The sequence below is a fragment of the Triticum aestivum genome, chromosome 2B (assembly GCF_018294505.1).
Source record: "Triticum aestivum cultivar Chinese Spring chromosome 2B, IWGSC CS RefSeq v2.1, whole genome shotgun sequence".
Taxonomy (NCBI): Eukaryota; Viridiplantae; Streptophyta; class Magnoliopsida; order Poales; family Poaceae; genus Triticum; species Triticum aestivum.
In genome coordinates, this window is record NC_057798.1 from 380,117,817 (window position 1) to 380,139,767 (window position 21,951).

Here is a 21,951-nt window from a genome sequence, read left to right on the forward strand (position 1 = left end):
GAACCATATGGCCGAGGTCGGACCTATAGGGTCAGATGGGAAAGAGATCCCTGTAAGTCTGGTTTATGACCAGGTAGCATTAGCCGCTAAGTGTTCCCAATAGGACTGTAGGCTAGACAGCCTGTTGGATGGTATAGATGAAGAATTTAGTCAGTCTAAGTGACTGTGTACTTCGAAGGACACATTTTGTCCCTAGCCGGATTGTAAATCATTTGTCTTGGCGGACCTTTTCGCTTCAACCTCTGGACCCGACAGTCCGGAGTGTTTCCAAATACCCGCTCGGTTATGTGAAAACCGGGGCACGTGTGGAAACCAGGTGTAGGGGTCATAAGTGCTTGAACAAACAAGTACCCAACTAGTTATGTTATATTACATGGGTAGTAAGAAATATCTTCCACGGAGAATAGTTCCGTTAAGGGTTCCTTTCCCTGGGTGTGCATGCGTTAATGTGCATGTTCGAACTGCGAAAAAATTACGCAGAATATAAGCATCTAGGGGCATGTTTTGTAATAGGTAAAAGACATCTTTTGTTCATCGACCGAATATTCCCTTAAGAATGCTAGCTTTCGGCTTCACCCAGTCTGAGGTACACATCTGGCTGACCTGGCAGTAACAAACGCAGAGGTGCTCCCCTTATGCCCTAGCCGAATTAACGGGAACGTAGGGCATAAACACAAGAGCCAGGCAACCCAGCTTGGCCAAACCTTAAGTCATATCGATGCATATAGTGGTGAAAAAGGCACATATGGAGGAGTAACGCATATGCGGCAGGCATAAAGCACAGAAGACAATTAAGCTTCTGTATAAGAAGCCCCCATGTATATTGAGCATGCATAGCGCGGAAAGAGTGTGTGGTCAAAACATACTTGAACCTTTTAAGGCTATACATAAAAAGGGAGAGAGAGAGAGGGTATAATTTAAAAAGGAAGACGGAGGTAAGGAGACAAACACAGAGTTCAGCACTAGGCGTAGAATCTTTGGAGTCTGGCCGCGTTCCATGGGTTCGGCTCGAGTCGATTATCGGATGCATCACGTAGACGGTACGCTCCTCCGGTGAGAACTTTATCGATGATGAAGGGACCTTCCCATTTGGGCTTCAGCTTGTCCTTTTTCTTCTCTAGTAGGCGTAAGAACGAGTTCGCCAATGTTGTAAGTTTTGGCATGTACTTCTCTGCTTTGATACCTTCGAGCCTGCTGTTGATAAAATGCGGAACGGGCCTTTGCAATGTCATGCTCCTCCTCCAGGGCATCTAAGCCGTCCTGCCGATCCAGCTCGGCCTCTCTTTCTTCGTACATGCGCACTCGAGGTGAGTCATGGATGATATCGCAGGGTAGCCCTGCCTCTGCGCCGTACACAATAAAAAATGGTGTGCATCCGGTTGTGCGATTTGGCATGGTCCGCAGCCCCCATAGTACAGAGTCGAGCTGCTCGACCTAGTGTGTATCTGATTCCTTCAAGGATTGCACTAGCCTGGGCTTAATGCCGCTCATAATAAGACCATTCGCTCATTCGACTTGACCGTTTGTTTGGGGGTGATAGACGGATGCATAATCGAGTTTTATGCCCATTTTGCTGCACCAATTTTCACCTTGTTGGCTGTGAAGTTTGAGCCGTTATCGGTGATGATGCTGTGGGGGACACCATAACGGTGTACGACCTCGGATATGAAGTCTATCACTGGTCCGGACTCGGCCGTTTTAACTGGTTTGGCTTCTATCCATTTGGTGAATTTATCGACCATGACCAACAAGTATTTCTTCTTATGGCTTCCTCCTTTAAGGGGTCGAACCATATCGAGCCCCCAGACCGCAAAGGGCCAAGTTATGGAGACTGTTTGGATAGCGGTAGGTGGCATATGGCTTTGATTTGCAAAAGGCTGGCAAGCGACGCAATGTTGGACAAGGTCCTGTGCGTTTGCCCGGGCTGTCGGCCAGTAGAAACCTGTACGGAAGGCCTTGCTTACGAGCGTCCGGGCTGCGGCATGATGGCCGCTGAGTCCGGCATGAATTTCGGCCAAGAGCTGCCGCCCTTCCTCTTCGGAGATGCACCTTTGGAGCACTCCAGTCGTGCTTTTCTTATAAATCTCTCCCTCGTGGACCTTGTAGGCTTTAGAGCGCCGCACAATGCAACGAGACTCATTTTGGTCCTCAGGGAGTTCTTGCCTATTTAAGTAGGCTAAGAAGGGTTCTTTCCACGGGGCGATGACAGCCATAATCGCGTGGGCCGAAGGTGTTATTTCGGTGGTAGAGCCTCCGATTACGTCAGATTGTTCAGGATCTGGGGTTGTGTTCGGATCCGGACTGGTATTGTCGGTCTCCCCTTCCCATACCACGGATGGCTTGAACAGCCTTTCCAGAAAGATATTAGGTGGGACGAGGTCGCGTTAGCGCCGATGCGGGCGAGGATATCCGCCGCTTGGTTGTTTTCTCGGACCACATGGTGGAATTCGAGCCCCTCGAACCGAGCTGACATTTTGAGGACGGCATTGCGGTATGCCGTCATTTTTGGGTCCTTGGCATAAAAGTCTCCATTTGTTTGAGATATTGCGAGGTTTGAATCCCCACGCACTTCTAGGCATTGAATGCCCATGGAGACTGCCATCCGGAGACCATGCAACAGGGCCTCGTATTCAGCTGCGTTGTTGGAATCTGTGTATAGTATTTGGAGTACGTATTGGACTGTATCTCCGGTGGGGGATGTCAGGACAACGCCTGCCCCTAGACCAGCCAGCATCTTAGAGCCGTCAAAGTGCATGATCCAATTGGAGTACGCGTCGTATTCTTTAGGGAGTTCAGCTTCTGTCCATTCGGCGACGAAGTCAGCCAGTACTTTCGACTTAATGGCTCACCGTGGTTTGTATGTTATGTCGAACGGGAGGAGCTCGATAGCCCATTTAGCAATCCGGCCCGTGGCATCGCGGTTATTTATTATGTCATTGAGTGGTACTTCGGAGGCCACCGTGATTGAACACTCTTGAAAGTAGTGTCGTAATTTTCGGGATGCCATGAAGACCGCGTATGGTATCTTTTGATACTGTCGGTACCGTGACTTGCATGGAGTGAGGATAGTAGATACGTAGTATACTGGCTTTTGAAGCGGGAACTTATGTCCATCTGTCTCTCCTTCGACGACGAGCACTGTGCTTACAACCTGGTGTGTTGCAGCTATATGTAGCAGCATGGGTTCACCGACATTTGGCGCGGCCAGGATTAGATTGGTGGCCAAGAGGGCTATTATGTCCTCCAGTCCGGCCGTGGCCGCATCTGTCCACTCGAAGTGTTCGGTGCGTCAAAGAAGGCGATAAAGAGGTAGTCCCTTTTCTCCTAATCGTGAGATAAAGCGGCTTTAGGCGGCCACACATCCAGCTAATTTCTGGATTTGCTTGAGGTCTGTTGGGGTAGCCAATTGTGACAGAGCTCGGATTTTAGCCGGGTTTGCTTCGATTCCTCTATTGGAAACGATAAAGCCCAAGAGCTTTTCGGCAGGTACGCCGAAAACGCATTTTTCCGGGTTGAGCTTGATGTCATATGTTCGGAGGTTGTCGAGCGTAAGCCTCAGGTCGTCTATTAAAGACTCGACGTGTCTAGTTTTGATGACCACATCGTCTACATATGCCTCCACTATTTTGTCGATCTGTGTCTCCAGGCATGTCTGAATCATGCGTTGATAGGTTGCACCGGCATTTTTAGCTCGAAAGGCATGGTGTTAAAACAGAAGGGGCCATATGGAGTGATAAATGCCATTGCAGCTTGATTAGACTCCAGCATCTTGATTTGATGGCATCTGGAGTATGCATCGAGGAAACACAAAGAGTCGTGTCCTGCGGTAGCGTCGATGATTTGATCGATGCGGGGGAGGGGGAAGGGATCCTTGGGTCAAGCCTTATTGAGGTCCTTAAAATCGACGCATAGGCGCCAGGATTTGTCCTTCTTTGGTACCATCACCAGGTTTGCTAGCCAGTCCGGATGTTTTATTACTCTGATGAATCCGGCCTCGAGTAGTTTGGCTAGCTCTTCTCCCATGGCTTGTCGCTTGGGTTCTGAAAAGCGCCGAAGAGTCTGCTTGACCGGCTTGTATCCCTTTAGTATGTTTAGGCTATGCTCGGCCAGCCTGCTTGGGATACCTGGCATATCTGAAGGATGCCAGGCGAAGATGTCCCAATTTTCGCGCAAGAACTCTCGTAGTGCAGCGTCTATTGTGGGGTCTAGTTGTGCCCCAATTGATGCTGTTTTTGCAGGGTCCGTTGGGTGGACCTGGAATTTGACTATTTCGTCTGCTGGTTTAAAAGAGGTGGACTTGGGTCGTTTGTCGAGTATCACATCGTCCTTGTCCATCGTGGAACGCAGCGCAGTTAACTCTTCGGCCGCGAGGGCTTCGGATAATGCCTCCAGGGATAGTGCGGCGGTTTTATTTTCGGCGCAGAGTGCTATGTCCGGATCACTGGCTAGAGTGATGATTCCATTGGGCCCGGGCATCTTAAGCTTCATGTACCCGTAATGGGGTATGGCTTGGAAGCTTGTGAATGCATCCCGCGTTAAAAGGGTGTGGTATCCACTATTAAACGGGGCCACTTGGAATGTGATTTCTTCAGACCTATAATTCTCCGGCGTGCCGAATACCACATCCAGTGTAATTTTTCCCGCGCATCGTGCCTCCCGACTAGGGATGATTCCCTTGAAGGTCGTACTGCTTTGCTCAATGCGGCTCTTGTCTATTTCCATTTTGTTAAGAGTTTCCTCATAGATGAGGTTTAATCCGTTGCCGCCGTCCATGAGCACTTTAGTAAGACGGAAGCCATCCACAATTGGACTAAGGGCCAAAGCGGCTGGTGCTCGGACTGTTCGGAATTGAGGTTCATCACTGGCATTGTAGGTTATGGTCGTATCGTTCCACAGATTTATTGTTGCAACATGGCAGACTTCAGTGAGGCTGCGGAGTGCTCGCTTATGCCTATTGTTTGAGGTGAAAGTCTTGAAGACTGTCAGTACTGTATTGTTATTCTCCGTGGGATGGTGCTCTGCGGTATTGTTGATGAGGAGATCCTCGCCGCTCTTGGCCACCTGCCGGAGTATCCAACATGCTCTAAGGTTGTGTGTTGGTATGATGCCCGGTGTGCTGTGAATTTTGCATGGCTTGTTGAGCCATCCCTCCAGTACGGTTCCATGCCCTGTAGAGGGCTTTGGCTTCTTTGTGATTGGATTGGGTGACTTGCCAGAGCGCACCCTTTTAGTTCGGACTAGGGGTTTAGTTAGAGCCGGAGGATCCTAGAATATTGTTTGGGTTTTCCAGGTGCTTTCCATCACGCAGTACTTCTGTACTATGGCCGCCAAGTCGGTGAAGTGTGCTATGTCATGGCGACTTAAGGAGTTGAGAATTCCCTTCTCCGTGCAATTTTTGCAAAAGAATGAGATTGCGTCTTTCTCGTGACAGTCCTGAACCTTGCTCATTACAAGGAGGAATCTGGCCGAGAAGTGATGTACTGTCTCTTGGGGCTCTTGTCTAATGTGGAAAGATCACTTGTGTCTGGGTGGGTGGGTAGACTTAAGTCCAAATCCTGATCTGATCTGAGACCCAGGGGCAAAGGAGCTCCCAAACTAGGCAGCTCGGGCTCCAGGATGTTGCCCAATATGTGTGGCCCGTTGCCCGATTCTAAGTTCGGAGCCTGGGCTATGTCTTCCTGTAGACGGGTATCCGGCTCGGTGACCTCAGGAATCCGAACATAGTTCGTCTTCAAAATAAACGAAGAGTTGCTGTTTTGTTCCCCCACCACCACTATCTGATGGGTGACCGGCAGAGAGTTAATCTCCCTTTGGTCGGGTTTAAGCCCGATCCGATCATAGTCCATAGCGACTCCCAGGGCGGCGATGCGATCCAAGAGCTCGTTCAGGGAGGAGAGCTCCATTGGATCCACCTGCTCAGTGAATTCCGAGATGACGTGGAGGCTGTTCTTGATGACCTGAGAAGTCACCGTCGGCGTGGCAGCCGAATGGGCGGCCATGACGAAACCGCCCAGCCGGAGAGTCTGGCCTACAGCCAGGGTTCCTCCCGAAGTGATATTGTCCTCGACAACAAGGCGAGCTATCAAGCCTTATCGGGACGGCACGGAGGAACTCTCAATGAAAGCACCAATGTCGGTGTCAAAACCGGCGGATCTCGGGTAGGGGGTCCCGAACTGTGCGTCTAAGGCTAATGGTAACAGGAGGTAGGGGACACGATGTTTTACCCAGGTTCGGGCCCTCTCGATGGAGGTAATACCTACTTCCTGCTTGATTGATCTTGATTATATGAGTATTACAAGAGTTGATCTACCACGAGATCATAGAGGCTAAACCCTAGAAGCTAGCCTATGATTATGATTGTTGTTGTCCTACAGACTAAACCCTCTAGTTTATATAGACACCGGAGGGGGCTAGGGTTACGCAGAGTTAGTTACAGAGAAGGAGATCTACATATCCGAATTGCCAAGCTTGCCTTCCACGCAAAGGAGAGTCCCATCCGGACACGGGACGAAGTCTTCAATCTTCTATCTTCATAGTCCAATAGTCCGGCCAAAGTATATAGTCCGGCTGTCCGAGGACCCCTTAATCTAGGACTCCCTCACTCATGTCCGGCAGCACGATCACCGGACTGCCGGGAGCCCCGGAGGTATATGCTTCCATGCAAAGGACAAGTCGCTTCCCCACCGACCTAAAGGGATGTGGATAAAGGGAAGGATGATAGAAAGAAGGAAGAGGAAATAAATAAGATATAGGATTCCACTATGTATGGTCTATGAATTACATCATAAAAGGCAATGTGATAAAGCATCAATATAATAAAAATAATAGAGAATTAAAAATTTTAACTTGAAACAAGAACTACAAATTTAAAGGAATAATAAAGAGCCGCCCGGGTTAATAAAACTGAGAAAATTAACTCGGAAAGAAATTTTTTGGAAGCTCCATTGCGGGATTCAGACCTGACCATTCAAGGAGAAGCAGTGGGAACGACAGAACCTATGATTCCATAGGATTTTATTGAAAAGAATCCTAACACTTCATTGGGTGGGATGGCGGAACAAACCAAAAAAATTGTCTTATTTGGTAAGTTTATAAATTAACAAATAAGACAGGAAAGAGTAAATATTCGCCCGCGAAATTCTTATTGAATTAGAATACTTTACCGCGATTCAATAAGAGTCAAAATAAGGATTTTTTTAAGAAGGATTACATTATCTATAAATATAGAATTTAGATAAATATACACACACATCTGGATATATTCTAGATCTTCTTTTTTGACTATATATTATATTTTTCTGTTTTAACAAATTCAATATAAAAAAAACCGAACTTTTTCTATTATCTATTAATGTGTATCTATCCGTACCGTAATATTTTGGAATATTATGAATTAGATAAATTTACATGCTTTCTCATTCCATTCGCGAGGAGCTGGATGAGAAGAAACTCTCATGTCCAGTTTTGCAGTAGAGATGGAACTAAGAAAGAGAACCATCGACTATAACCCCAAAAGAACCAGATTTCGCAAACAACATAGAGGAAGAATGAAAGGAAAATCCTGCCGAGGCAATCGTATTTGTTTTGGTAGATATGCTCTTCAAGCACTTGAACCCGCTTGGATCACGGCGAGACAGATAGAAGCAGGACGAAGAGCAATAACACGATATGCACGTCGTGGTGGAAAAATATGGGTACGTATATTTCCCGACAAACCGGTTACACTAAGACCCACAGAAACACGTATGGGCTCGGGAAAGGGGTCCCCCGAATATTGGGTATCCGTTGTTAAACCTGGTCGTATACTTTATGAAATGGGGGGAGTATCTGAAACTGTAGCTAGAGCAGCTATCTCCATAGCTGCCAGTAAAATGCCCATACGAAGTCAATTTATTCGATTAGAGATATAGAACCCTAAAAGGGGTATGGAAGATAAAAAAAAATGCCCGGTTTTTCTTTCTGGAAAGACAATATTTCTTTCATCCTTTTGCATTGAAATAACAAATTGAAATCAAAATAATATGATTCAACCTCAGACCCTTTTAAATGTAGCAGATAATAGTGGAGCTCGAAAATTGATGTGTATTCGAGTCATAGGAGCTGCTGGTAATCAGCGATATGCTCGTATTGGTGATGTTATTGTTGCTGTAATCAAAGACGCATTGCCCCAAATGCCTCTAGAAAGATCCGAAGTAATTCGAGCTGTAATTGTACGTACATGTAAAGAGTTCAAATGCGAAGACGGTATAATAATCCGCTATGATGACAATGCTGCGGTTATAATTGATCAAAAAGGCAATCCAAAAGGAACTCGAGTTTTTGGCGCGATTGCCGAGGAATTGAGAGGATTGAATTTTACCAAAATAGTTTCATTAGCTCCTGAAGTATTATAAATACTAGTAGGCGAAATTGAGATCAAAGAATTAATTTAGTAGATTGTGTTTTACGTATATGTTTTAAAATCCAAAATGAAAAAAAAAAAGAAAACATGTTGATTATAGAAAAATTAGGAGGAACCTAGAATTAGAGTCTTATGGGCAAGGACACTATTGCTGATTTACTAACCTCTATAAGAAATGCGGACATGAATAAAAAAGGAACAGTTCGAGTAGTATCTACAAATATTACCGAAAACATTGTGAAAATACTTCTACGAGAGGGTTTTATTGAAAGTGTTCGGAAACATCAGGAACGTAACAGATATTTCTTGGTTTCAACTTTGCGACATCAAAAGAGAAAGACTAGAAAAGGAATATATAGAACAAGAACCTTTTTAAAGCGTATCAGCCGACCCGGCTTACGAATTTATACCAACTATCAAGGAATTCCTAAAGTTTTGGGTGGAATGGGAATTGCTATTCTTTCTACTTCTCGAGGAATAATGACAGATCGAGAAGCTCGACTAAACAGAATTGGGGGAGAAGTCTTATGTTATATATGGTAATCGCCCCACCTATAGTGCTCAAATTCTATCTCGCCCTTCCTATTTTTAAAATAAAAATAGAAAAATAGGAGAAAAAAATATGACAGAAAAAAAATAGGAGAGAAAAAAAAACCGAGAGAAGCAAAAGTAACTTTCGAAGGTTTAGTTACGGAAGCCCTACCCAATGGAATGTTCCGCGTTCGGCTAGAGAATGACACCATCATCCTAGCTATATTTCAGGAAAGATACGGTCTAGTTCTATACGAATACTCATGGGGGATCGGGTCAAAATTGAAGTAAGTCGTTATGATTCAAGCAAATTTAGAACTAGTTAATAGCTAAGATTAATAACTAATATTTGAGATTTTACGGATTTCCTATACTATACCTATTTCTATTTGTTACACTATTTCCGTTATGTAAGCCCACTAAGCTCAGAGGTTAGAGCATCGCATTTGTAATGCGAGGGTCATCGGTTCAAATCCGATAGTCGGCTTTTTTTTCTTTATCGATGTTCTACGAACAAGAATCTCTTTTTTCCGAATTAAATGGAGAATCCAGGATCTTTTATGTTTTTTACCTTACAATTTTGCTAGATACAAAACAATAAAATAATATATATAAAAAAATAAAGATTTTGATGAAATTCCATTTTTTGGGCTGATATCGTTGGCTTATGCCGAAGATGATGGTGGAAGGTATCGGTGTCAAAACCGGCGGATCTCGAGTAGGGGGTCCCGGATTGTGCGCCTAAGGCTAATGGTAATAGGAGGCGGGGGACACAATGTTTACCCAGGTTCGGGCCCTCTCTATGGAGGTAATACCCTACTTCCTACTTGATTGATCATGATGATATGAGTATTATAAGAGTTGATCTACCACAAGATAGTAGAGGCTAAACCCTAGAAGCTAGCTTCTGATTATGATTGTTGTTGTCCTACGGACTAAACCCTCCGGTTTATATAGACACCGGAGGGGCTACGGTTACATAGAGTCGGTTGCAGAGAAGGAAATCTACATATCCGAATTGCCAAGCTTACCTTCCACGCAAAGGAGAGTCCCACCCGGACACGGGACGAAGTCTTCAATCTTGTATCTTCATAGTCCAACAGTCCGGCATAAGTATATAATCCGGCTGTCCGAGGACCCCCTAATCCAGGACTCCCTCAGTAGCCCTGAACCAGACTTCAATGACGATGAGTCCGGCGCACAGATTGTATTTGGCATTGCAAGGCGGGTTCCTTCTCCGAGTACTCCAATGTAGATTTTGAACACATGAATTGTGTCCGGCTCTGCAAAACAAATTCCACGTACCACTGTAGAGAGCACGATATTCCATAAATCTAATCTGCTGACAACTTTTCATAACGTGACATCACGTCGCGGGTCGGTCATTATACGAACCGTTTTTCCGAACCTGCTGCTACACGTCTTGCGAGGCGGTTTTACTGGCACGTCTTGTCGAAGCAGAGATCGTGTTCCCCTTATCATGGGATTCTCATCAATACGGGTGTGGGTTCATGTCGTTAGTATGACTCCTCGGTTTTATGCAAGTTCCAAACGGCCACGCGAAGGACGCTTGATATTCACCCTCTTTATAAAGAGGTCAAGACCTGTCCTTTTCTTCCCACGCCCGATCCTTCCCCTACCTCGAGTTCCAGCACCCAAGGTTCAGTCTAAGCGCTCCAGACCTTCAACCATGTCCGGATCCAACCTTCAAGGCCGGTGGATGGCCTCTTCCGTCACAGAGGAGGACATCAAGAAGCTTAGGGAGGCTAGGTATCTGACCACCGAAATCCTTCATAGGCTACCTGCTCAAGGGCAGGTTAACCCCACTCCTGAACCCAACGAGATTGTTGTATTCATCTCCCAGTTCCTCCGAGGGCTAGGCTTTAGTCTTGATCCCTTCGCCAGAGGGCCCATGTTCTATTACAGGATAGATTTTCATGATCTAGCTCCAGATTCCTTCCTTCACATCTCGTCGTTTATCATCGTGTGCGAGGCCTTCCTCCGCATTACCCCACACTTCGGCTTATGGCTCATGACCTTCAATATGAAGCCGAAGATGATTGACGGGTGACACACGGAATGCGGAGGTGCTATAATAAGCAAAGGTGCCGATGCCTTATGGCCAAAGGGTTCCTTCCCGAAGGTGTCTGACCTATGTCAACGGGAGTGGTTCTATATCACAGCACCCCGAGGCACAAAGTGGGTGGCCGCCCCAGCCTTCCGATCTACCCCTCCGCCACAGCTTGCATCATGGGTCAACAAGGGGCTGGACTGGGGACCAGTTAATGACGTGCTGACATTGCAAAGCTGCATCCAAGATCTCCTCAAGAGGGATATCAGTCTCGTCAAAGTAATTCAAGTAATGTTAGTTCGTCGAGTCCTGCCATGCCAACGTCGATCTCTCCATATGTGGGAGTTCAACCCGGAAGGACCGTGAACCATTCAACACTTCTTTGGTGTGACGCTCGAAGGGATGTAGCGATTATTCTTCGGATCACGAATAAAGTGTCCGGACACCACCGAGGACGTGGGTCTCAACTGCAACCATCCAGATACCCAAGTAAGTAACTCCGCGACCGAACATGCTGTCATTATATTTGTCACAACATTATTCTAAAAAATAACCCTCGGCCAGGACTGGATAAGAAAGGCGGAGAGGATTAGGTGTCCGGCCCCTCTTCCCGAAGTCTCGTCGGATCCTATACTAACCAGGATGCTGGCTCACGCACCTTATCAAGTGCCATCAGGAGAAGATGAGGGGAGGCATAGAGAAGCCAAGAGCGGACTTCATATGTTGTGCATCCTAACCGGGGGAGTTAGTGCCTCCGTATTGGAGTATGATCGGGGGGGCGAATCTAGGATCCCCTCTCCCCACGGGAAGAAAATGACCGCCCCAGAAAACTTGGAAACAGAGGTTTCCAAATGAGGGAAGAAACCTTCACCAGGGGGCCTGCCCCGGAGGGCATCCTTACCGCACAGCACCCACTAGAGGGCCAGCCGTCAACCGAGTCGTAAGTGAACAAAGGCACTTTAGTAAATATGCCCTGCTCTTTTCCTGAGAATAACAACCGAGACATATGTTTTGCAGTCTGGCTCATAGCCCTTCTCAACAATGTTCGTCTTCAGGGGATCTTCTTCCGGAGATGATGGAGAGTGAAACGCCTCCTCCTGCTTCCCCGCCTCATGAGGCTGACGACCCTGAGGTGTCGCCCCGGAGGATTTCTCCTGATCCGCAAAGGCCAGAAGGTAATTCTTTGGCCGCCCGAAGTCCGGAGTTCCCGGCTCCTAAGGAGACCAATAGAAAAAGCCCGGGATTGTCCGGTGTACAACCAGACACATTGATGGGTCATCTGGAGCAAGCGGCTATCTCAGAGGCACATCGTACCTTAATGGGTACGGTGGTTGAGAGGATTTCATCCGCAAAAAGTGGGTTGAATGAAGCTTTTACGAGCCTGCTAAGAGGCTTTGAGGTACGCAAAGTGATATATATATTTTTGACCGTACCACACATGCAAGGTGTCCTTTGTATAGATAGTAGCCCCTGAGACTCTGGTTGCCGTCCAGACAAGGCGAGCAGAGGATCATAGTCTTAGGTAATGATAGAGCTGCTTTTGTGTGCATGCGGCTGTAGATCCGGCGGCTGGCCGGACTGCTGAATTTGCCGAATTAAGGCGGCAACTTGACGTGGCGGATGCGGACATCACGCTTGTAAACAAGCGGCTTGACGAGGCACAGGGTATGTATATTCGGGTGGTCAACAAATATTAAGGGGAGCATGATTCTAGTATTTATAGTATGCTTTGACTGCAGATGGAGCTGCCGCCGTGGAGACCCTTCAGGAAGAACTTGCCCGAGCCAAGGAGTAATCCTGGAGAAGTGATGCGGCCGCCTTGAGGGCAGTCGAAGAATTAAAAGTTGAACAGGCTGCTCATCGCCAAAGTGAGGATAAAATAGCCAACATGGCTATTGAGCTACAAAATGCCGCCAGCCAATATGAGATTCTCAAAAGGGAAAACCAAACAAAAATGGCTGACCTGGAGAAGGCCCTGCAAGCAGCAAAGGAAACTCGCTCTGAAATCAGAGCGGCACGGGAGGAGCTTCGCAAGCCAGTGATATCGCGGCTGGGAAGCCCTTTTTATTGTGAATGAAGTTCGGCGATCCGAAATATGCCCCTCTTGATCAACTATGGAGTTTTGCAGACGCATACTTCGATTTAGCAAAGAGTGCTGCTGATGAGACAGAGTATTTCAAGTATCGGAAAGATCATGAGGTGGAAAGATTGTTCTGGTCGCAGTTCAGTGCTCCGAAGCGTCTGTTGCTGTTGAATGAGCAAATGGCCGAGTGGGCCGAGCTCCATAGGTTGTCCGGGCGTGCCATGAAGGTTGTTGTGGATCATCTATGGCCGAAGGAACCGAGCTCGGGTAGTTATTTTGGTTTTGTGCAACGATTTCTTCGTGTTGTGCCGCATATCGACGTCATTAAGAAGTCAGCGTGCATAGAGGGTGCGCGGATGGCTCTTTTCCATGTTAAGATATATTGGGCAAAGATGGAGGCCACCGATATTGCAACCAGGGGTCCGCCTGGGGGTCAGAACTCACTCGAGCACTATTTCGAAGAAGTCCTAGAAGGTGCCCGTTTAATAGAGGCTCAGTGCTCAAAGAATACCATGTTCCAGTGACATGTATCTTGATTGTAAAAACAATGCTTTTGATAATAAAGGCTATATTTATACTTTTGCCCGTAAAGTATTGTAGTGCCTCCTGTGCGGCCGTTTATGTATGTATGTATATAACCTGAAAGTTTGCAATCGTCGGCTTTGGCCCCCACGCATATAATGCGGGGGTGTTCGGCAAAGCATGTAATCACACTTGATCCAACGTCTTGATCCATTAAGGAGGTGATAGTGCAGCGAACAAGGCAATCAGACTATATAGCTTTAACACTTTCACTTAGCCATAGGAGTTTGATGGTGGGGCTACTATATAGCCCCTGGTATGTCCATGCTCATCCAAATACAGTGCATGTACATACGTGACCGAGAAACCGGTCCTTCGTTAATGCGGAGGAATCGCGAAGATTCCGCTGGGTCATCGAGTGGTTGACCAGTCTAGCGCTTTATCATGACAGTCAGTTTTCGGCTTTCTCTACTGAGGTGCTCATCCAAATGAACCAGGGCACAATCGCAGTAGTTCTCCTGGTGCCACCTTAGTCGATAGAGCGGAATGTAAGGTAGCAAAACATGGGAGCCGGGCAAACACAACTATTGACCAAAGACATGATTCAGAGCTGATGCATATAAGGCCAAACTCACGACGCCGAATGCTCCCGAAGGTATTCGGAGTTTACAACATATATTGGGCTGCATACCGCCCTCGATAATGAACCCTCAATTTCCAGGTACGTGCATTAGTCTGGTGTGCCGAAAGAGCGGTTGTGGTGAGAGCATAGTTCTCAAAAATACATTGGTTGCTGCCCTTTTAACGTCTATTTTAGATCAGCGAATAATAAACTTGCCAATAATGCCGACCAAGAGGGTTTGAACTAACAAGAGATGGAAAAAGGTTTACACAGGGTCATAATCTAAAAAGAAACCTTTGAATGGGGCCCTGCTGCACGTCTGCGCCTTTGTCTCCGTTGTGCCGTATCCTAGAAGGGTGTAGCACCATGGTCATCTGTAAAGAAAAAAAGGAAAAGGCCAGGTGAAAGAGTCTGGTATGACCATGCGGAAAGTTGGTTACTCTTAATGAACCATGAGAATTCAATTTCTTGAGTGTAAATAGGATCCACCCGAACTATGGATTCTTTTCGTGCGAGCAGCCCCTAGCACCACATATGGGGGTATAGCAGTTAGTCAAGCTCAGGTTTATCTGGGCTGCTACAAATAGTGGTGCGCCGAACACGTCTAGCCGTGTCCGTGGTCTTTGACCACCGATTAGTTACTTGGGTTTGCGAGGTCGGTCAGTGGTTCGGCTTCTAGAGCCGCCACATATTCTTCCGCTCGCAGGGAGCGCTCTGTATTTCTGCTAATTGTGATGACGCCATGTGGACCGTGCATCTTAAGTTTAAGATAAGCATAATGCGGAACTGCATTGATACAAGCGAAGGCCATTCTTCTGAGTAGTGCATGGTAGCCGCTTCGGAATGGAGCGATGTCGAAGATTAGTTCTTCGCTTCGGAAGTTGTCGGGAGAACCAAATACGACCTCTAGTGTTAGAGAGCCCGTGCAGCGGGCCTCTACGCCTGGTATTACTCCTTTAAAGGTAGTATTGCTTTGGCTGATTCTTGACGGGTCTATCCCCATCTTGCGGACAGTATCCTGATATATTATATTATGACTACTGCTGCCGTCCATGAGGACTCGGGTGAGATGGTATCCGTCAATTATTGGGTCGAGCACCAAGGCAGCCAAACCTCCATGCCGGATGCTAGTGGAATGATCCTTGTGATGGAAAGTGATCGGGCAGGCCGACCATGGGTTGAATTAGGGGCAACGGATTCTATAGCGTATACGTCTCGGAGTGCACGTTTGCGCTTCCTCTTTGGTATGTGGGTTGCGTAAATCATGTTCACTGTCTTGACCTCTGGTGGAAAAAATTTATGTCCCCCAGTGTTCAGCTGGCGAGGTTCGTCCTCATCTTCACATGGCGGCTCCCTCCCCTTGTGTTCGGCGTTTAGCTTGCCGGCCTGCTTGAAGACCCAGCATTCTCTGTTGGTGTGATTCGCAGGTTTCACGGGGGTGCCATGAATGTGACATGATCTGTCTAGAATTTTGTTTAGGCTGGACAGTCCATCTCTGCTGCCTTTAGATGGCTTTTTCTGTTGACCGGGTTGAGAGCCCCTAAATCCGGCTGTCGGTGTCAAAACCGGCGGATCTCGGGTAGGGGGTCCCGAACTGTGCATCTAGGCGGATGGTAACAGGAGACAAGGGACACGATGTTTTTACCCAGGTTCGAGCCCTCTTGATGGAGGTAAAACCCTACTCCTGCTTGATTAATATTGATGATATGGGTAGTACAAGAGTTGATCTACCACGAGATCAGAGAGGCTAAACCCTAGAAGCTAGCCTATGGTATGATTGTTCTTCGTCCTATGGACTAAAACTCTCCGGTTTATATAGACATCGGAGAGGGCTAGGGTTACATAGATTCGGTTACAATGGGAGGAGATCTTCATATCATATCGCCAAGCTTGCCTTCCACGCCAAGCAAAGTCCTATCCGGACACGGGACGAAGTCTTCAATCTTGTATCTTCATAGTCCGGGAGTCCGACCAAAGGTCATAGTCCAGCCATCCGGACACCCCCTAATCCAGGACTCCCTCAGTAGCCCCTGAACCAGGCTTCAATGACGACGAGTCCGGCGCGCAAATTGTCTTCGGCATTGCAAGGCGGGTTCCTCCTCCGAATACTTCATAGAAGATGTTGAACACAAGGATAGTGTCCGGCTCTGCAAAATGAGTTCCACACACCACCGTAGAGAGAATAATACCTGCACAAATCTAATCTGCTGATGTATTCCACAGCGTGACATCACGCCATGGCCAAGCCTTTATTCGAATCGTCTTACTGTTCCACCTCAGCACGTTTAGCGAGGCAGTTTCCTTGGCACGTCTTGTCAAGGCAGAGATCGTGTCCCCTTATTCCGGGATTCTCATCAATATGGGCGTGGGTAACCCAACCGCGCCATTAACCGTGGTGCATGGGAGATAAGCGAGTTTTATTAGGCTGGTGGGGGCTTATAGTTTGGGCCGCCCATATAAGGGGATAAGGATCCACCCTTTCCATTTACACCTTCTTCCTCCTTTGCTTATCCATTTATGCGCACTCGAGCTCCAGCGCCCAAGTCCGCACATCCCTTCTCAACCTTCTCCAGCCATGTCCAGAGCGGGAGGCAAGTGGATGGTCTCCTACATAATGGAGGGGCACATCAAAAAGTTGGGGAAAGCCAGATATCTGCACAACGACATTGCGCACCGGCTTCCTGACGAGGGGCAACTCATCCCCACCCCTGGGCCCCATGAGAGGGTCGTGTTTCTCCTCCATTTCCTGCACGGACTGGGCTTTCCTCTTCACCCGTTCGTCCGGGGGATCATGATCATGTTCTACTACGGCCTGGACTTCCACGATCTGGCCCCCAACTTCATCCTCAACATCTCGGCATTTATCGTCGTGTGTGAGGCCTTCCTCCGCATCCAGCCTCACTTTGGCCTATGGCTGAAGATCTTCAGCGTCAAGCCGAAGATCATGGGAGGCCTCCAAGCGGAGTGCGGAGGCGCCATGGTGGGCAAGATAGCCAACATTACATGGCTTGAGGGCGCCTTCGTAGAGACCATCAAAGGGTGGCAGTCGGGGTGGTTCTATATCACCGAGCCGCGTGACCCTGAATGGGCAGCGGCCCCCGAATTCCGATCTGGCATCCCCACATGGCTCACATCTTGGAAAGGGACGGGCCTGTTGTGGGGTAGTCGGGAAGAGGTGACCGGACTCCAAACCTGCGTCCGAGACCTAGTGAACAAGAAGGTTAAGCTTGTTAACGTAGTCTAGGTCATGCTCTTCCGCCAGATCCTTCCGTGTCAACGACGGGCCTTCAACTTGTGGGAGTTCGACCCGGCCCAGCACCAGACTCTGTCCCGGCTCTTAGACACAAAGCACGAGGATGCCTGGAAGGTGCTATTCAAGAGCTCCGAGGTCTCCCCTTCGCAGATTCTGCGCCAAGCGCCAAGCCACCGAAGTAAGCTTGCTTTTAGTCCTCCACAGGACACTTGATTTTCATAGTTTGACTCCATGTAGGATCTAAACTCCTGCTCCTTTGACAGGACTGGAAGAGGACGTTCGGACAGTTTGACTGTCCGGCCCCTTTGCCCGAAGGCCCAGTAGACGCACACTTGACGAAGCTACTGGTTCCGGCACCTCACGTGGTGTCGGAGAAGAAGGCCAAGAAGAAGGCCACAGGGACTCGAAAGAGATCCCGGCGCCTGGTGGTGTCGGATTCATCGCCTGACAACCCCGAAGCACCCTCCGCCTCTGAGGACGAGGAGGAGGAAGAAGAAGAAGCCTTTCCCCCTCCAGCGGGGGGAGGAAAGAAAAGGAAGGCCGCCCCAACTGGGGAGGCCGGAGGGTCCAAAAAGGGGAGGACCCTTCTGCCGGACTACGCCTCCGATGCCGAAGACGGCGGGGAGGAATGGCCATCCAGGGTCAAGCCCCTGGCAAAATTGTAAGTATCCGGATACCAGAATAACTCATGGCGCTCCTCTAATGTATGGTACCTTCTGACGCCGAATTTAATCATGCAGTCCGCCCAAGGCTCAGCTCGACGATTCGTCGAGCGGCTCCCTGAATTCGTCGGACGTGAATAGTGCTTCACTTCCGACGGCCTCCTCCCCTCTCCCTACGGACGACACCGAGGTGGAGTCCCAAAAGGTACTAAACCAGGAGGAGGTGGTCCTGGAGGCGTCGCAAGGCGACCTCCCGGACTCCAGGCCCAAAGGAGGTAAAGCCCCAGAGGGATCTAAGTCCGGCCCTGGGCCGGACACCGCTCCGGAACCAACAACGGTTCCAGAGTCCGGTAGACGGCGCCTTCGCAAGAAAGGCACGCCTACGACGCCGGCGGCCTCCGTCCAACCAGAGACGCCGGCCAATTTGCTGGAGGTGCTTAACGGCGCCTCCATCAACGAGGAGCACCGCACTGTTATGAGTGCGGTGATTCGAAAGGTTCGGTCCGCCAGGAGCGGGCTGACAAAAGCCTGTACCGGCCTGCTAACAGGCTTTGAGGTATGTATTCAAAACATATAAATATGTTACCACATAGACAGTAGCCCCTGATGCTCAGTTCGGTGTTCAAAAGAAAAGCCGGACTGAGGATCTAAAAAGATATACACAGGAGTCTAAAATAAATATGTCGATATGGGAATGCAGGCTGCACTGCTGACCTCTGCCGCACTGACTGCGGAGGTCGACGCATTGAAGCAGAACCTCGAGCGGTCCGAGAACGAGCTCGGCCGTGCCAAGAAGCAGCTCGAGGACAAGGTAAGTAATACCTTATTAAAGTAATACCTTATAGAAAGGATTTGGTTGCAAAAAATGACAGGAATAACGTGGGTATTGCAGGGGCCACGACCGAGGTGGCAACCCTGAAGGAAGTTGTGTCCAAGGCCGAAAACAGTGTGGCCTTGGAGCGCACCGAGCGAGAGAAGCAGGAGGCGCGGGTGGCGGAGGTGCGGCAAGAGCTCCAGGCTCTCGTGTAGAAACACGAGAGTTTGGATCGTGACTCACAGACTCGAGAGTCCGAGCTCGCCTTGGCTCTTGAGAGTGCCAAACCGCTAAGGCCGAAGCCCAGAAGGCCCTCCAGGAGATCGAGGCGATAAAGAAGATAGCGGCGGGTAAGGCATTCTTTATGCAAAGCAAGCATATAAAAGTGAATTATCTGTTACTTACCCGAATCAGGAGCTCTCCAGGAGCGTTCGCCGATCTGCCCCGTAGTGTGTCTGATGCTGCTGCGTTCTACCGAGCCGAGGAGGGGAGCTCGATGGAAAAGGTGTTCTGGTCTCAATATGCTGAGGCCGGACATCCGGTGCCCCTGAGCGACCAGCTGAAGCGGCTGGTCGAGCTCCACAAGGTGGCCGAACAGGCCATGAAGGGCCTCATAGTTCGGCTGTGGCCTAGAGAAGCCATGCCTGGGAGCTACTTCGGTCTGGTGCGGCGGCTGGTGGACGCCTGTCCATGGATTGAAGTCATCAAGCGCTCCGTCTGTATTGAAGGTGCCCGTCAGGCCCTTGCCCGGGCTAAAGTGCACTGGGGCAAGATGGACGCCGAGAAGCTTGTGACGGACGTGCCACCGCCGGGCAAGGAGTATCGCAAGCCCGAGATGTATTATGAGGGTGTCCTGAAGGGTGCCCGTCTTATAGCGGGTGAATGCTCCAAACACGTAATTTTTGAGTAGACTCGCATCTGTTATCATGTACGCTGAAAACTTTGTTCATATGCGCTAAGCAACGCTTGTTAATTTAAAATATTACCTTATGTGCGGCCGTTTATCAAATTTGAGAGATGCAAGTCGTCGGCTTCTACCCCCATGCCACGAGTGTTGGCGTGTTCGGGATAAACCTGAGCGCTCTTGTTCCCATTCTTGGGTCCATCTAGGGAGGCGCTCAGCACAACGACCAAGGCCATCGAACTTATAATGCTTTATCACTCTCACTTAGCCATAGAATTCTATAATTTTAAATTTCGGCGAAGCCCCTAGTATTCGGAAGACCGAGTTCGGGGCGCTATCCACTCCTAGGCCAGATAAATCCGGCTCCTCGCTCTAAGCGGCATAAGTCTTTAGGGACTCAAAAAACCTCGCGAACAGCGACCGGTCTCTCGCACTATCATGACGGTCAGTTTTAGCTTTCTCTACTGAGGTGTTAACCCACCTCAACTGGGGCACAATCGCAGTAGTTCTCCCAGCGCTACCTTAGCCAACATTGCGGAATGTAAGGTACCAAAACATGGGAGCCGGGCAAACCCAACTATTGACCTAAGACATGATTCGGAGCCAATGCATATAGTGCTATAAGTTCGGGGTGCCGCACTCATGAGAGTGTTCGGTCTTCTCACACCGTGTTATGGGGTGCTTAAGCCCCTGGTGTATTGGCCGTACCAAAGTGTACGGTTGCATAATGTCATGAATGAACATATTTGTATAAAAATAGATGAATACAATAATAGATAAGACCTATGTATTGTTTATTAAAAAGGGCTGCTATGAAAGCAGAACGATACAAATAGTGTGATAAGCAAGATATGGGATTATTTGACATGTCCCCCTCCAGGGGCAAGCTGCGAGACTTTAAGTAAAACAGGTATTTAGCTCGTTATAGAGACCACCTAGACATTTGACGTGGCTTGTTCTCTCCCTGGCTGTTGCATCGTGTGTTCGGCGAGTGTATTGCCGGACAGGCCTTCCGGATAGTTGGGTCCTGAAAGTATATAAAAAAAGGAAACGGCAGAATAGGGAGCCCCTAGTGCGGTTGAGCCGCATTCTGGGCGTGCCGTGGTTGTGCCCCTCCCCTTATGCACATGGTATTTCCAAAGCGTAATTATGTACGCGTGGTACCGCTATCGCCATCTAGCGAGAGCTGGGGTTGGGGCCGCACTGCTATGCTTGCTCGGAACGTGCCAGCCGGTTTTATTGTAGGTTACTTCGGGCGCGCTTGACGTTGTCCGGACGTTTAACACCCGGATTGGAGAATTGCCTTGAGAGGCTACTTTGTACTTCCGCCGCCAGGGCCGCCATGTGCTCCTCCGTTCGGAGAGAGCATTTGGTGTTTCCATTTACCGTAATGACTCTGCAAGGGCCTGGCATCTTGAGCTTGAGATATGCGTAGTGTGGCACCGCATTGAATTTTGCGAATGCGGTTCATCCGAGCAGGGCGTGATAGCCACTGCGGAATGGGACTATGTGGAAGATTAACTCTTCACTTCGGAAATTATCCGGGGATCCGAAGACCACTTCGAGTGTAACCGAGCCTGTACAGCTGGCTTCTACACCTGGTATGATGCCTTTAAAGGTTTTCTTTGTGGGTTTAATCCTTGAGGGATCTATACCCATTTTTCGCACTGTATCCTGATAAAGCAGGTTCAGGCTGCTGCCGCCGTCCATGAGGACTCTAGTGAGGTGAAATCCGTCAATGATTGGGTCTAGGACCAATGCGGCGAATCCGCCATGACGAATGCTAGTGGGGTGGTCCCTTCGATCAAAAGTGATCGGGCAGGAGGACCATGGGTTGAACTTTGGGGCGACTGGCTCCAACGCATAGACGTCCTTGAGAGCACGCTTCCGCTCCCTTTTGGGGATATGGGTTGCGTATATCATGTTCACCGTCCGCACTTGCGGGGGGAAGCCTTTCTGTCCTCTGTTGTTCGGCGGTCGGGGCTCCTCCTCGTCATCGCTATGCAGCCCCTTGTCTCTGGTTTCGGCACTTAACTTGCCTGCCTGCTTGAACACCCAACAATCCCTGTTGGTGTGGTTGGATGGTTG

At 48.7% G+C, this 21,951-nt stretch overlaps 1 non-coding gene across 1 annotated transcript; it reads left to right on the plus strand.

Annotated features, from left to right (window-relative positions):
• Positions 1-9,346: 9,346 nt before the first annotated feature.
• TRNAT-UGU (transfer RNA threonine (anticodon UGU)) lies at positions 9,347-9,419 on the plus strand. Its single transcript has one exon. It is a non-coding gene; the product is annotated as a tRNA-Thr (tRNA).
• The last annotated feature ends 12,532 nt before the right edge of the window (positions 9,420-21,951 follow it).